The sequence below is a fragment of the Bos grunniens genome, chromosome 9, assembly GCF_055505025.1.
Source record: "Bos grunniens cultivar Pamir isolate PY7600 chromosome 9, Bosgru_T2T1.0, whole genome shotgun sequence".
Taxonomy (NCBI): Eukaryota; Metazoa; Chordata; class Mammalia; order Artiodactyla; family Bovidae; genus Bos; species Bos grunniens.
The window spans coordinates 43,931,841-43,949,015 of record NC_141173.1 but is presented as its reverse complement, the minus strand read 5'-3'; the positions used below and the strand labels follow the sequence as shown (position 1 = coordinate 43,949,015).

General features: G+C 42.3%; 1 long non-coding RNA gene across 14 annotated transcripts in view; it reads right to left on the bottom strand.

The window, feature by feature from the left end:
- The window catches only part of LOC147365893 (uncharacterized), a 185,538-nt gene extending 168,574 nt beyond the window's left edge, over positions 1-16,964 (bottom strand). For 5 of the 14 annotated variants that reach the window (XR_015132997.1, XR_015132999.1, XR_015132994.1 and 2 more), the window contains exon 1: positions 16,700-16,963. This is a non-coding gene — a long non-coding RNA (uncharacterized LOC147365893). Of the gene's footprint in view, positions 1-16,699 lie in introns of all 14 variants that reach the window. The other 9 variants (XR_015132989.1, XR_015132990.1, XR_015133001.1 and 6 more) reach the window with 7 other exon arrangements.
- Between the last annotated feature and the right edge of the window lie 211 nt (positions 16,965-17,175).

Sequence of the window (17,175 nt, the reverse complement as noted above, 5' to 3'; positions counted from 1 at the left end):
GATTCTAATGAATAGGATGCAAAGTGACTGCATTACTTCCAAGGGTAGGTCTTAAAAGATGACACAGCTTCTGCCTAGTTCATTCTCTCTCTCTTCCCATCTCTCCTTACCCTTGGAACCTGGCCACTGTGTCATGATTTAGCCCAGGTCACATGGAGAGGTTTCATGGAGATGTTCAGGCCAACAGCCCAGCTAGGACCTCCCTTAGCTAAGAGCCAGCATTGACTACCAGACATGTGAGTGAACTAGCCTTTGAATGATTCCACTAGCCTCAGCTTTTGCTTCATTCAGTTGAGGCCCCAGACACCTCTGCGCCTTGCCCAGAATCTGTGAGCATAATCAACAGTTGCTCTGTGCCACTGTATTTTGCAGTAATTTGCTCCACAGTCCTAGAAACTGGTACACACACAACAAATAATATTACTTGTTGTTTCAAGCTACACATGTGGTCAGAGTAAATTAATTGACTAAAATAATCAGTTTTAGCTATCTTGTAGGGCTGAAAATGAACATATCCCCGTGGCCCAGCAACTCCATGTCTAGGTATAAACCCTGGAAAAAAAGTGCTCAGTGAAACACAGACTAGCATGTTCATGTCAACATTGCTCACAGCAGGGTAATTGGAAAAAAACTAGAAGTCCATCAGCAGGAAATTAGGCATATAAATTGAGGTGTAATTGTATAATAGAATACTCATAGATGTCAAAGTAAATAAATTATTGTATGCATTAACTTCGCATGGATTGGATACATACCAAATTCTTTATAATAATTTCTCCTAGGAGTATGGGAGGAAAATGGGACCTGAGAGAGGATCCCATGGGACTTTTAAAGGCATTTTCAAGGTCAAAAATTAAAAATAATAATAATAAAACAAATTTTTAAAAACATTGATTTGAAGCAAATATGGCAAAATGCTAACATTTACCCTAATTATGAAAATCCAGGTGATTATAACTCCCCACATACTTTTCTGTATTCACTTTCTCCCTACTACACCAAAAATAAATCTAGTATTTAAAGGTTAGTGTTTCTCTGACACAAACCACAGCAGGATCCTCTATAATCCACCTCCCAGAATATTGGAAATAAAAGCAAAAATGAACAAATGGGACCTAATTAAAATTAAAAGCTTCTGCACAACAAAGGAAACTACAAGCAAGGTGAAAAGACAGCCTTCAAAATGGGAGAAAATAATAGCAAACGAAGCAATGGACAAATAATTAATCTCAAAAATATACAAGCAACTCCTGTAGCTCAATTCCAGAAAAATAAACAACCCAGTCAAAAAGTGGGCCAAAGAACTAAACAGACATTTCTCCAAAGAAGACATACAGATGGCTAACAAGCATATGAAAAGATGCTCAACATCACTCATTATCAGAGAAATGCAAATCAAAACCACAATGAGGTACCATTTTACACCAGTCAAAATGGCTGCTATCCAAAACTCTACAAGCAATAAATGCTGGAGAGGGTGTGGAGAAAAGGGAACCCTCTTACACTGTTGGTGGGAATGCAAACTAGTACAGCCACTATGGAGAACAGTGTGGAGATTCCTTTAAAAACTGGAAACAGAACTGCCTTATGATCCAGCAATCCCACTCCTGGGCATACACACTGAGGAAACCAGAATTGAAAGAGACACATGTGCCCCAATGTTCATCACAGCACTGTTTATAATAGCCAGGACATGGAAGCAACCTAGATGTCCACCAGTGGACGAATGGATAAGAAAGCTGTGGTACATATACATAATGTAATATTACTAAGCCACTAAAAAGAATACACTTGAATCAGTTCTAATGAGGTGGATGAAACTGGAGCCTATCATACAGAGTGAAGTAAGCCAGAAAGAAAAACACCAATACAGTATGCTGCTGCTGCTGTCACTTCAGTCGTGTCCGACTCTGTTCGACCCCATAGACGGCAGCCCACCAGGTTCCCCCGTCCCTGGGATTCTCCAGGCAAAAACACTGGAGTGGGTTACCACTTCCTTCTCCAATGCAGGAAAGTGAAAAGTGAAAGTGAAGTCGCTCAGTCATGTCCGACCCTCAGCGACCCCATGGATTGCAGCCTACCAGGCTCCTCCGTCCATGGGATTTTCCAGGCAAGAGTACTGGAGTGGGGTGCCATTGCCAATACAGTATACTAACGCATATATTGGAGAAGGCAATGGCACCCCACTCCAGTACTCTTGCCTGGAAAATCCCATGGACAGAGGAGCCTGGTAGGCTGCAGTCCATGGGGTCGATAAGAGTTGGACATGACTGAGCGACTTCACTTTCACTGTTCACTTTCCTGCATTGGAGAAGGAAATGGCAACCCACTCCAGCGTTCTTGCCTAGAGAATCCCAGGGATGGTGGAGCCTGGTGGGCTGCCGTCTATGGGGTCGCACAGAGTCTGACACAACTGAAGCGACTTAGCAGCAGCAGCAGCAGCAATGCATATATATGAAATTTAGAAAGATGGTAACGATAACCCTGTATTCGAGATAGCAAAAGAGACACAGATGTATAGAACAGTCTTTTGGACTCTGTGGGAGAGGGCAAGGGTGGGATGATATGGGAGAATGGCATTGAAACATGTAAAATATCATATGTGAAACGAATTGCCAGTCCAGGTTTGATGCATGATACAGGGTGCTCGGGGCTGGTGCTCTGGGGTGACCCAGAGAGATGGGATGGGGAGGGAGGTGGGAGGGATTTCAGGATGGGGAACACATGTACACCCATGGTGTACTCATGTCAATGTATGGCAAAACCAATACAATATTGTAAAATAAAAATAAATAAATAAATAAAACTGAAAAAAAGAAAAAATAAAAAGGTTCGTGTTTTGGGGGGTTTTTTGGTTTTTTGTTTCCCTCTCTACTGGAAACAATAAATTCCTTAATTAAAAAATATCTTCACACAAAGTTAATCACTTAAGGATCCAACTTAAAATCCTTGACAATTTCTCTTGATAATTTGAAAGGGGTTTTTTTTGTTTGTTTTTTAGGAAAGTTACTTTATGATGTCAAGGTAGAAATTGATGTTATACATTGAAATATAAACATTATGTTGCTATAGATTGAAACATATGCAAAATACGCATTACCATATGTAAAATATATAGCCAGTGGGAGTTTGATGTATGACCCAGGGAACCCAAAGCCATTGCTCTGGGACAACCTGTAGGGATAGGCTATGGAGGGAGGAGGAATGGGGGGCTCAGGAGAGAGGGAACATGTGTATGCCTATGGCCTATTCATGTTTAATTATCCTATTAAATAAATAAATTTTTAAAAAGGAATTGATGCTATAATTATTTGTGAATATATTTCCAGATAATAATAGATCAATAATAATATAATATGGGAGGAGCAACTCCACGTCCAAGGAGCGGCGGCTGCGCGGGTGCAGGATGGCCGAGAGGAGCTACTCCACGTTCAAGGTCAGGAGGGGCGGCCCTGAGGAGATACCCCTCATCCAAGGTAAGGAGCAGTGGCTGCACTTTGCTGCACTTTACCCCACAACCAAGGTAAGAGAAACCCAAGTAAGACAGTAGGTGTTGCGAGAGGGCATCAGAGGGCAGACACATTGAAACCATAGTCCCTTTGACTATGCTAAAGTCTTTGACTGTGTGGATCACAATAAACTGTGGAAAATTCTGAAAGAGATGGGAATACCAGACCACCTGACCTGCCTCTTGAGAAACCTGTGTGCAGGTTAGGAAGCAACAGTTAGAACTGGACATGGAACAACAGACTGGTTCCAAATAGGAAAAGGAGTACGTCAAGGCTGTATATTGTCAACTGCTTATTTAACTTATATGCAGAGTACATCCTGAGAAATGCTGGGCTGGAAGGAGCACAAGCTGGAATCAAAATTGCTGGGGAAAATATCAATAACCTCAGATATACAGATGACACCACCCTTATGGCAGAAAGTGAAGAGGAACTAAAGAGCCTCTTGATGAAAGTGAAAGTGGAGAGTGAAAAAGTTAGCTTTAGCTCAATATTCAGAAGACTAAGATCATGGCATCTGGTCCCATCACTTCATGGGAAATAGATGGGGAAACAGTGGAAACAGTGTCAGACTTTATTTTGGGGGGCTCCAAAATTACTGCAGATGGTGACTGCAGCCATGAAATTAAAAGACACTTACTCCTTGGAAGGAAAGTTATGACCAACCTAGATAGCATATTGAAAAGCAGATACATTACTTTGCCAACAAAGGTCCGTCTAGTCAAGGCTATGGTTTTTCCTGGATCATGTATGGATGTGAGAGTTGGACTGTGAAGAAAGCTGAGCACCGAAGAGTTTATGCTTTTGAACTGTGGTGTTGGAGAAGACTCTTGAGAGTCCCTTGGAGATCCAACCAGTCCATTCTAAAGGAGATCAGTCCTGTGTGTTCATTGGAAGGACTGATGCTAAAAGCTGAAACTCCAGTACTTTGGCCACGTCATGCGAAGAGTTGACTCATTGGAAAAGACCCTGATGCTGGGAGGGATTGTGGGCAGGAGGAGAAGGGGATGACAGAGGATGAGCTGGCTGGATGGCATCATTGACTCGATGGACATGAGTTTGAGTAAACTTCGGGAGTTGGTGAGGGCCTAGGCCTGGCGTGCTGCGATTCATGGGGTTGCAAAGAGTCAGACACAACTGAGTGACTGAACTGGAACTGGAATAATATAATATAATAATATTATATATATCAATAATATAATAATAAATATGCTAAAACTCCTCCATGGTAAATGGAAACTGTGCTTCCTGGATCCATGTTCTATATGAAGAGTCAATAAGTTTTAGGGACAGGCCACTCCACTCTAGACAGTGGCTTTGTGTATATCATATTGGGGAGAAATCTGCCAGGAGTTCCATGAGGGGCTTTGTCACTTTCCCATTCTAACTCTGGGCAGGAACCAATCATGGGCTACACTAAGTCATGTTGGCTCAGTACAGGCTCAGGGAGTACAAGCTTATTGCAAGGCAGTCCCCAACCATGACCAGCACTCAGGACCACTGCAGACATCCTACAGACCAAGAGAGGGACCGGATCAGATAATATGAGAGGGTAAACTAAGATGTCTTGGAGGGTCCCCTATGTTTTAACTGTGATCTTTGGGGTGAGCCAAATGAACATATAACAGGCAGGGCCCTGAAAACACCGAAAGTACACCAAAAAGGTTTAACTGAAGCAAACTGAATGAAGGAGTTACTTGCAAAAACATCAGGGTTAAGGTTCCCAAAGAAGGAAAGTGAAGCACACAGTCCAGCAACAGTAAGTGCTGACCTCCCTCAAGGACCACAGCATTACTGGAGTGGGAGAGAATTGCCCTGTGGAAGAGTGCACACAGAGGGAGGCGCCCACTGACCAGACCGAAGCCCAGTTGCTAAGGAAGTAAATACCTCAGCCCGCTCCTCCCACCCTCCAGCCTCCTGCCAGTGCCCCCACTAACTGACCCAACCAGTAGCTAGAGGTCAAGGGCATCCAGCGATGAAGCCCGAGCAAGGCAGCACCACGGGACACAGAGCAGGGCAGAGAAAAGCAGAGAATGAGTCTTGGGGCCAAACAGAAAGTTAACCAACACATACTTCCCTCAGAGAAGACGAAAAGACAGAATTATCCTATGGCATAGTCTGACTGCCAAAAAGTATTCACCAGAGGCAGATTATACGGGTGGAGATCAAACACTCTAAAACCCCAAACTCTGTATGTTTTGTAGATGTTAATAGATATTAACCTACAGAATAGTGCATGTCCAGGTTATTTAAGAAAACGTTTGAAATAATCTTTGGAAGTATACAATAAGTTAAAATACTTAATGTTGGCATTCTATTGATCATGATTCTATTGATCATTTTATATGTTACATATAGCTGATAGCTAGAGATATAGACACAGAACATATATAAATATATAGAATGTATTCTATATAGACAGAATATAGAAGTATATATTATATATATTGTATATATATAGAGAGAGCATTTTATTATATGTCTGTATATAGAATAGGAGAAAACATTTGCAAATCATATATCCAATGAGGGGGTAATATCCAAAATATGTAAAGAATTCATACAACTTAATTACAAAAAACAAACAATCCAATTAAAATATGGGCAGAGGATTTGAACAGGCATTTTTCTAAAGAAGACATACAGATGGCTAACATGTACATGGAAAGATGTTCAGCATCATTAATTAGAAAAATGCAAATCAAAACCACAAAGAGATATCACCTTACGTCTGTTAGAATGACTATAATTAAAAAGACAAGAAATAAGTGTTGGTGAGAAAGTAGAGAAAATGGATCACTTGTACGCTATTGAGAAGGTAAACTGGTGCAATTACTATGGAAAATACTATGGAAGTTCCTCAAAAAATTAAAAATAGAACAACTATATGATCCATCAATTCCACTTCTGGAGAGTTACCAGAATAAAACAAAAACACTAACTCCAAAGGATATATACACCCCAACGTTCAGCATTATTTACAATAGCCAAGATATGGAAACAACTAACAACCAACAGATGAATGAAGAATGCAGCATACACACACACACACACACACACACACACACACACAGAAATATTCTTCAGCCATAGAAAAGATGAAATCTTGCCATTTGCAACCACATAAATGGATCTGGAGGGTACTATGCCAGGTGAAATAAGTCAGAGAAAGAAAAATACCATATGATCTCACTTTTATTTGGAATCTTTAAAAAGAAAAAAAAAAGCAAACTCATAGATACAGAAAAGAGTGGTGGTTGACAGAGACAGAGGGTGGGTGGTAGGCAATATGGGTGAAGAAAGTCAAAAAGTACAAACGCTCGGTTATAAAATACATCAGTCATGGGGATGTAAGGTACAGCACAGCAACAGTTAACAACACTGTATTGCATATTTCAAAGTTACTGAGAGAGTAAATCTTAAAAGTTCTCATCACAAGAAAAAAGTTATGTTGACTATACCTGGTAACCAATATTAACTAGACTTATTGGGCTTCAGCAATATGTGAACCATGAACTTCCTGATGTTCAAGCTGGTTTTAGAAAAGGCAGAGGAACCAGAGATCAAATTGCCAACATCCGCTGGATCATGGAAAAAGCAAGAGAGTTCCAGAAAAACATCTATTTCTGCTTTATTGACTATGCCAAAGCCTTTGACTGTGTGGATCACAATAAACTGTGGAAAATTCTGAAAGAGATGGGAATCCCAGACCACCTGATCTGCCTCTTGAGAAATCTGTATGCAGGTCAGGAAGCAACAGTTAGAACTGGACATGGAACAACAGACTGGTTCCAAATAGGAAAAGGAGTACGTCAAGGCTGTATATTGTCACCCTGTTTATTTAATTTATATGCAGAGTACATCATGAGAAACACTGGACTGGGAGAAACACAAGTTGGAATCAAGATTGCTGGGAGAAATATCAATAACCTCAGATATGCAGATGACACCACCCTTATGGCAGAAAGTGAAGAGGAACTCAAAAGCCTCTTGATGAAAGTGAAAGTGGAGAGTGAAAAAGTTGGCTTAAGGCTCAACATTCAGAAAACGAAGATCATGGCATCTGGTCCCATCACTTCATGGGAAATAGATGGGGAAACAGTGAAAACAGTGTCAGACTTTATTTTTCTGGGCTCCAAAATCACTACAGATGGTGACTGCAGCCATGAAATTAAAAGACGCTTATTCCTTGGAAGGAAAGTTATGACCAACCAAAATAGCATATTCAAAAGAAGAGACATTACTTTGCCAACAAAGGTTCGTCTAGTCAAGGCTATGGTTTTTCCAGTGGTCATGTATGGATGTGAGAGTTGGACTGTGAAGAAGGCTGAGCACCAAAGAATTGATGCTTTTGAACTGTGGTGTTGGAGAAGACTCTTGAGAGTCCCTTGGACTGCAAGGAGATCCAACCAGTCCATTCTGAAGGAGATCAGCCCTGGGATTTCTTTGGAAGGAATGATGCTAAAGCTGAAACTCCAGTACTTTGGCCACGTCATGCGAAGAGTTGACTCATTGGAAAAGACTCTGATGCTGGGAAGGACTGGGGGCAGGAGGAGAAGGGGATGACAGAGGATGAGATGGCTGGATGGCATCACTGACTCGATGGACATGAGTCTCAGTGAACTCCGGGAGTTGGTGATGGACAGGGAGGCCTGGCGTGCTGCGATTCATGTGGTCGCAAAGAGTCGGACACGACTGAGCAACTGATCTGATCTGATTGGGGTGAACATTTCACAATACAAATATCAAATCATTATGTTGTACACCTGGAGTCAACATAATGCTGTATATCAATTATACATCAATTTAGAGGAAAATGTTTACTATTTCATTGTGTGTAATAGCACTAAACGTGTGTGTGTGTCTGTCTATATATACAAACACTTGAAAACCATTTAAATATACATCAGTAAAAGAACAGTTGAAAACATAATATTTTTCTAGGGTCTCCCATTTCAGGGATCACCAGCCAGTCACTGATACAGTGGAAAAAGAGACAATCTGTATCCCTCATTTTCTAGAAGATAATGTGGCTGGCACAGAGTATGTATTCAATCGATATCTGATCAATAAATTTTTTTATGTCTCCTCCTTCACCCAACATATCCAATCCATTATCAAGATGTATTGATTTTATTTCCTAAATCTCTCTCAAATCCACTTCTCCACTACTAGGAATGGAGTCTGTCTCTTCATCTCTCACCTGAATTACAGAGTAGCCTCCTATTTTGGTGTATCTGCACCTACCCTGCAGAATAGGGTAGAAGAAGCAACAGTTAGAACTGGACATGGAACAACAGACTGGTTCCAAATCAGGAAAGGAGTACATCAAGGCTGTATATTGTCAACTGCTTATTTAACTTATATGCAGAGTACATCATGCGAAATCCTGGGCTGGATGAAGCACAAGCTGGAATCAAGATTGCCAGGAGAGATATCAATAGCCTCAGATATGCCGATAGTACCACCCTTATGGCAGAAAGTAAAGAAGAACTAAAGGGCCTCTTGATGAAAGTGAAAGAGGAGAGAGAAAAAGTTGGCTTAAAATTCAGCATTCAGAAAACTAAGATCATGGCATCTGGTCCCATCACTTCACGGCAAACAGATGGGGAAACAGTGGAAACAGTGACAGAGTTTATTTTCTTGGACTCCAAAATCACTGCAGATGGTGAGTGCAGCCATGAAATTTAAAGACACTTGCTCTTTGGAAGAAAAGTTATGACCAACCTAGATAGCATATTAAAAAGCAGAGACATTACTTTGCCAACAAATGTCCATCTAGTCAAAGCGATAGTTTTTCCAGTAGTTACGTATGGATGTGAGAGTTGGACTATAAAGAGAGCTGAGCGCCGAAGACCTGATGCTTTTGAACTGTGGTGTTAGAGAAGACTCTTGAGAGTCCCTTGGACTGCAAGGAGATCCAACCAGTTCATCCTAAAGGAAATCAGTCCTGAATATTCACTGGAAGGACTGATGCTAAAGCTGAAACTCAAATACTTTAGCCACCTGATGCAAAGAACTGACTCATTTGGAAAGACCCTGATGCTGGGAAAGATTGAAGGCACAAGGAGAAGGAAATGACAGAGGATGAGATGGTTGGATGGCATCACTGACTCGGTAGACATGAGTTTGAGCAAGTTCCGGAAGTTGGTGATGGACAGGGAAGCCTGGTGTGCTGCAGTCCATGTGTCACAAAGAGTTGGACATGACTGAGCGACTAAACTGAGCTGTACCTACCCTGACCACTTTCTAATCAGTTCTCAGCTGCATCTTTCCAAAATAAACATTTAATCACATCACCCCATCCCACTCCCAACCTTCAGTGACTTTCCTTTTGGGTTCGTTTGTTAGGGCTACCATAACAAAACACCACAGGCTGCATGGCTTCAACAGTAGAAATTAATTTCCTCACAGTTCTGGAAATTTTACTGGCAGAGCTGATTTCTTCTCAGGCCTCTCCCCTTGACTTGTAGGTGCTAACTTCTCTGTCCACAGACCGTCTTCCCTCTGTGCATGTCTGTGTTCTAATCTCTTCTCATAAAGACACCAGTCATTGAATTAGGGCCCACCCATGTGACTTCATTTTACCTGAATTACCTCTTTTAGGGTCCTATCTCCAAATACAGTCACATTATGAGGTACTAGGCTTAGGATTTCAACATATAAAGGGGGAGGGGATGGACACCATTCAGCCTCGAACACCACTGCTCTTAGGGTAAATCCAAGGTTGTGTCCATGGCCAGGCTGGAGATCTGTGGTTTGCTCCTCCCGATTCACTCTCTACTCAGCCTCACCCCGTCCACTCAGCCTAGAGGCTGACCTAATGGAACATGCTCTCTGGCTGCCAGGAGGGCCTGGCAAACCGAAGGGACCAGTAGGAGATCTGGAGGGTGGAAGGTGGGTAAGTTTGAGGCACCTTCCCCAGCCTTCCCTTCTGCCAGTCACCTCAGGATGACTGCATCACAGTACTGAAAAGCCACAGCTCCTGGCAGGCAGCCCTCTCCACACAGTGAATAGCTCAGTTCCAGTACCTGCTCCTTCAAGCTTTGGTCATTAAGGGCACCCTGCTAGCACCAGGGATAATGTCCATGCCTATCAACCTTTACTAAACTCTGTCCACATCTTTGAAAGTCATCTCATCACTGAACTGTCCTCACATTACCCAACCTGATGTGTCATCTGCTTCCTGCCATGCCCCAATGTGCCACTTTGCAGTCCTTCATGGTCTGGCCCTTGCAAAACTCTGCACACTCATCTTACACTGTTCTCCCCCTCCCCCTCTCGGCTACTACCACTCTAGCCTCCTTTCAGTTCTGCAGACAGGCCCACCGATTTGAACTATTAACAAGGATATATCCCTGTTGTTTTAACACTATTTAGAATTCTCTAAAACCGTATGTAACATTTTTGCCTTAGGTCAGGTTCCCAGGGGAGCAGATGCTGACAGGAGATCACCTGCAGAGGTGGTAGGGAGACGCCCTGTGAGTCACACCTATGAAGGGGAGGGAAGTGGTCCTGGGCATAAAGATCAGCTGGGCTGTGATGCATCAGAAACAAAGGCCCTACCAGATCCCAGCAAATTTGAAAAACTCAGCAGTGGCCACAGGACTGGAAAAGGTCAGTTTTCATTCCAATCCCAAAGAAAGGCAATGCCAAAGAATGCTCAAACTACCACACAACTGTACTCATCTCACACGCTAGTAAAGTAATGCTCAAAATTCTCCAAACCAGGCTTCAACAGCACATGAATCATGAACTTTGAGATATTCAAGCTGGATTTAGAAAAGGCAGAGGAACCAGAGATCAAATTGCCAACATCCGCTGGATCATCAAAAAAGCAAGAGAGTTCCAGAAAAATATGGACTTCTGCTTTTATTGACTATGCCAAAGCCTTTGATTGTGTGGACCACAACAAACTGGAAAATTCTTAAAGAGATGGGAATACCAGACCACTTGACCTGCCTCTTGAGAAATCTGTATGCAGATCAGGAAGCTAACAGTTTGAACTGGACATGGAACAACAGACTGATTCCAAATAGGAAAAGGAGTACATCAAGGCTGTATATTGTCAACTGCTTATTTAACTTATATGCAGAGTACATCATGCGAAATCCTGGGCTGGATGAAGCACAAGCTGGAATCAAGATTGCTGGGAGAAATACCAATAACCTCAGATATGAAGATAGTGCCACCATTATGGCAGAGAGTGAAGAACTAAAGAGCCTCTTGATGAAAGTGAAAGAGGAGAGTGAAAAAGTTGGCTTAAAGCTCAACATTCAGAAAACTAAGACCATGGCATCTGGTCCCATCACTTCATGGCAAACAGATGGGGAATCAGTAGAAACAGTGACAGAGTTTATTTTCTTGGGCTCCAAAATATCTGTAGATGGTGACTGCAGCCATGAAATTAAAAGATGTTTGCTCCTGAAAGAAAAGCTATGACCAACCTAGACAACATATTAAAAAGCAGAGACATTACTTTGCCAACAAAAGTCTGTTTAGTCAAAGCTATGGTTTTTCCACTAGTCATGTATGGCTGTGAGAGTTGGACTATAAAGAAAGCTGAGTACCAAAGAATTGATGCTTTTGAACTGTGGTGTTGGAGAAGACTCTTGAGAGTCCCTTGGACTACAAGGAGATCCAACTCGTCCATCCTAAAGGAAATCAGTCCTGAATATTCATCATAAGGACTGATGCTGAAGTTGAAACTTGAATACTTTGGCCACCTGATGCGAATAATGGACTCATCTGAAAAGACCCTGATGCTGGGAAAGATTGAAGGCAGGAAGAGAAACGGACAACAGAGGATGAGATGGTTGGATGTCATCACCAACTCAATGGACGTGAGTTTGAGTAAACTCCAGGAGTTGGCAATGGACAGGGAAACCTACAGTCCATGCGGTTGCAAAGAGTCAGACATGACTGAGCGACTGAACTGAACTGATCCCAGGAGCCGGAGCTGGGCTGGCATGCCAGAGCTGACTGAGATCGTGGCAAGGAGACTGGGCCTTTTGACCACCACAACCACAACCGCCAGATGTGAACTGCCCCAGAGGAGGGCAGAATCTTAGGAAGAGGCAACTTCTTTCAGCCAAGGGAGGTCTTGGGAAGGGATCGGTTGTGAGCTGTCAGCAGTCACACCCTCAGAAGTGGGGAAATGAGTTGCTGGGTCCTGAAGGGAGAATCCAGGTGACAGCCACAACATCTGCCAAAAAATCCTACTCCTAAGAATTCACTAAAAGGAAACAGAGGGACTTCCCTTGTGGTCCAGTGGCTGAGACTCTATACTTCCAGTGCAGGGTGTGCAGGTTCAATTCCTGGTTGGGGAACTAGGATCACACATGCTGCAAGGAACAGCCAAAAAGTAAAATCAAAATTTATATTTAAAAAATGTCAAGTTATAACTTTAAAAAATGGAAATACCAATGAAGAGATTTGGAGGAAAAAACAAGGAAATAGAGCTTTCCAGCAACTGTGAAGCTGGAGTGATCCAAGTGAGGAAATCTCATTGTCCTCCCAGTCCTTCAACCCTCCTCCAAAGCCCCTCAATAAAATGGTTTGACCTTGTCCCCCTCAAAAAGGGAAAGAGATCAGATCAGATCAGTCACTTAGTCGTGTCCAACTCTTTGCAACCCCATGAATCGCAGCACGCCAGGCCTCCCTGTCCATCACCAACTCCCAGAGTTCACTCAGACTCACGTCCATTGAGTCAGTGATGCCATCCAGCCATCTCATCCTCTGGCGTCCCCTTCTCCTTCTGCCCCCAATCCCTCCCAGCATCAGAGTCTTTTCCAATGAGTCAACTCTTCGCATGACGTGGCCAAAGTACTGGAGTTTCAGCTTTAGCATCATTCCTTCCAAAGAAATCCCAGGGCTGATCTCCTTCAGAATGGACTGGCTGGATCTCCTTGCAGTCCAAGGGACTCTCAAGAGTCTTCTCCAACACCACAGTTCAAAAGCATCAATTCTTTGGCGCTCAGCTTTCTTCACAGTCCAACTCTCACATCTATACATGACCACTGGAAAAACCATAGCCCTGACTAGACGGACCTTTGTTGGCAAAGTAATGTCTCTGCTTTTGAATATGGTATTTAGGTTGGTCATAACTTTCCTTCCAAGGAGTAAGCGTCTTTTAATTTCATGGCTGCAGTCACCATCTGCAGTGATTTTGGAGCCCCCAAAAATAAAGTCTAACACTGTTTCCACTGTTTCCCCATCTATTTCCCATGAAGTGATGGGACCAGATGCCACGATCTTCGTTTTCTGAATGTTGAGCTTTAAGCCTGATGTTCAAGCTGGTTTTAGAAAAGGCAGAGGAACCAGAGATCAAATTGCCAACATCCGCTGGATCATGGAAAAAGCAAGAGAGTTCCAGAAAAACATCTATTTCTGCTTTATTGACTATGCCAAAGCCTTTGACTGTGTGGATCACAATAAACTGTGGAAAATTCTGAAAGAGATGGCAATACCAGACCACCTGACCTGCCTCTTGAGAAATCTGTATGCAGGTCAGGAAGCAACAGTTAGAACTGGACATAGAACAACAGACTGGTTCCAAATAGGAAAAGGAGTACATCAAGGCTGTATATTGTCACCCTGTTTATTTAACTTATATGCAGAGTACATCATGAGAAACTCTGGACTGGAAGAAACACAAGCTGGAATCAAGATTGCCGGGAGAAATATTAATAACCTCAGATATGCAGATGACACCACCCTTATGGCAGAAAGTGAAGAGGAACTCAAAAGTCTCTTGATGAAAGTGAAAGAGGAGAGTGAAAAAGTTGGTTTAAAGCTCAACATTCAGAAAATGAACGTATACTGCTTACGTAATCAGAAAGAAGCAGTAAATTTGGAGACTGAAAAATATTATTATGGTTGCAATGGCAGAGAACACTAATTTTCTAATTGTTTTGCCTTGGAAATTTTTGCCTAACTGACATTTAGACATAAACCCTAAAAAGGAAATAGATTACCATGGCAGTGCTCTGTTTGAGAAGGGGTTAGAGGGGAGAGGGAAGTGGAGAGGAAAAGGTGGTGAGGCATAGTCTGCTCAGTTTTCTCCTTCATCATCTGCCCCCACCCCATGTGCCTCATGGGGGTCCCTTCACATCCTCAACAGAGGTGATGATGGTGCAGTGGCTAAGAAGAAGGAGCCACAGGACATGGCTTCAAATACCAGTTCACTATGGGGTAACCTTGGGCAAGCTATGGAATGTCTTTCTTCTTTTTTTTCTCTCAGAGCTCCTAAGATTATTTTATTTTTAATTTAAAAATATTTTATACTAATTTTAAAGGTTACTTTTCATTTTTAGTTGTTACTAACATTGGATATATTCCCCGTGTTGTACAACATATCCTTGAGCCCATCTCATACCTCCCGTCCCCCACCCCTGTACTGCCCCTCCCCGCACTGGCAACCACTATCTTGTTCTCTGCATCTGGGGTATGTTTATTTTTTGTTGCATTCACTAGTTTGTTGTCATTTTTAGCTTCCACATATAAGTGATACCACACAATATTTGTCCTAAGATTATTTAAGACAAAGTACTCGGACAAAGTGTTAGTTGCTCAGTAGTATCCAACTCTTTGCAACCCTACGGACTGTAGCCCACTAGGCTCCTTAGAAATATGTCAAGTATTAAATGGACAATTATATGTAAAAGCATTTAGGAGAGTTACTGATACATGCCATTTGCCATTATTTTCCGCTTAATTTATATAAAAAGCTCAATTATGGAACTTCTCTGGTGGTCCAGTGGCTAAGACTCCCAGTTCCCAAAGGAGGAGGCCCAGGTTCAATCCCCTCGGAGAACGAGATCCCCCACTTGCCACAACTAAAGAACCCTCATGCCACAAGGAAAATTGAAGATCCCCCATGCCACAACTAAGACCCAGTGCAGCCAAATAAATAGTTTTTTTTTAAAAAAAAAAGCTCAATTACAAAAAAGAATATTCATGCAGCATGTTGGCCATATATTCCTCTAAATATTCTGGGTTTTTTCCCTATAAATAGTCAACTAGAGAGGCACAGATTTGGTTAAAACTATTTTGGCTGCTGAAAAAAATATGTCTGCTAAATTATGCTTTGCTGTGTCACTTGTCTGGATGAAAATGATTAGAAATAGACATCCATTAGAAACTCGCTGTTGCCACTGCTGCAGGAATGGTGTCAATGACATTGACCGTATTCACCCAGAGGCCTCCTCCTACAGATCCACACTAGAAGCTTTCCCCAGAACACGGTACTTAAGGTTTACTCACATATTTTAAATGCACAGGCAATTAAGCTTCTGTTTCTAATCATGGCTCTTTTCTTCCAGTGACTACAGGAGCTACTCATGACCTTACGACAAGCGTTCTCAAATCCTATCCATGAATTCACGGTTTCCTTCTACCCTTATTTATCCTCTACCTGAAATTCCTCATCTATTTGTAACCTGGTGTATAATGCATGTTTCTGTAAGTGGACTCAAGAAATTTTTTAATTGGAATAAAACATAGAATTAATAAGTAATAAGTAAACACAAAACCAAATGCATACTGATAAACATAGTGTCAATGAGGAGGCTAATAAGGGAAACTGTTTCCTCACTGCGTTCACACCCAAGCCTCAACAAAGGTTGTGTCACTGGTCACATTTCACAAGCCCAAACAGTTCAAAGTTGTTGCAATCTCATTTAAATTGAACAGCAACTACCAATTAGACTATGCTAATCTATCATTAAGAGAACCCTTTTCCAAGTCTTCAGAAAATGCAGTAGAATGCAAAATGACAACCGAATAACGGAACAAATGAGTATGATGAACGCCCAGTATCTCAAGTAATAACAATGAATTTGCATTAATTTTTGTAGACTCAGCATGGAGTACTGAACCAATTTTTTCATGGATGTGAGAACAGGCTCCCAAAAGCTTGGGGGTTGGGGGAGGCGGGGATCTGAATCACAGAATTTAAGTTGGATGAAATCTTTATATTTTTCAACTAGAAAATATCTCCAAAAAGCCCAATCCTCTTAAAGCCCAGAGAGGCTTCCAGAGCCCATGGAGCAAGTTTTCAGAACCAGGACTGGCACCTGTATCTACTTATGATGCTGGCTGAAGCGCTAGAACCAGAGGACTCTAGCATGAGTCTCTGTGTCCTTTCTGAGTTGGGTAGAAATCCAAACAATGGACTAAAGTGACCTTACCTGCCTCCAAGCACAGCTAACCCTGCTGTGAGCATCTTTGGTAGTCACAGGGATCTGAAGCCAGGAGCCAGGTCTGTGTCTGACTCCCCAGCCACTGCCAACCAAATGATCTAAAAGAGCAGAGCTGCCCGAAGCTGCTCTCAGGCCCGTGCTTCACAATTTGGCTGCACTTTAGAATCACCTGGGGAGCTTTTTAAAACTACGATGACTAACCTCCACCCAGACCAATTAAATCAGAACCCTCTAAGTAGGCAAAGGTGACAGGCATCACCTTTTTAAAAAGCTTCCCAAGTGATTCTAATATGTAGTCAGAGTTGAGAACCATTGTTGCAGATAAGCAGGTTGCCTATCTGATGAAAGCTGAGCAGCCACTAGGGACCAGCCTGTTTAGAAATAGCCCTAACTACCTTCTTGTGCTTCCCCCCAAGACCTAATATAGTATCAGAGGATTTCCTTCCCCTCCCCCAATTACACCA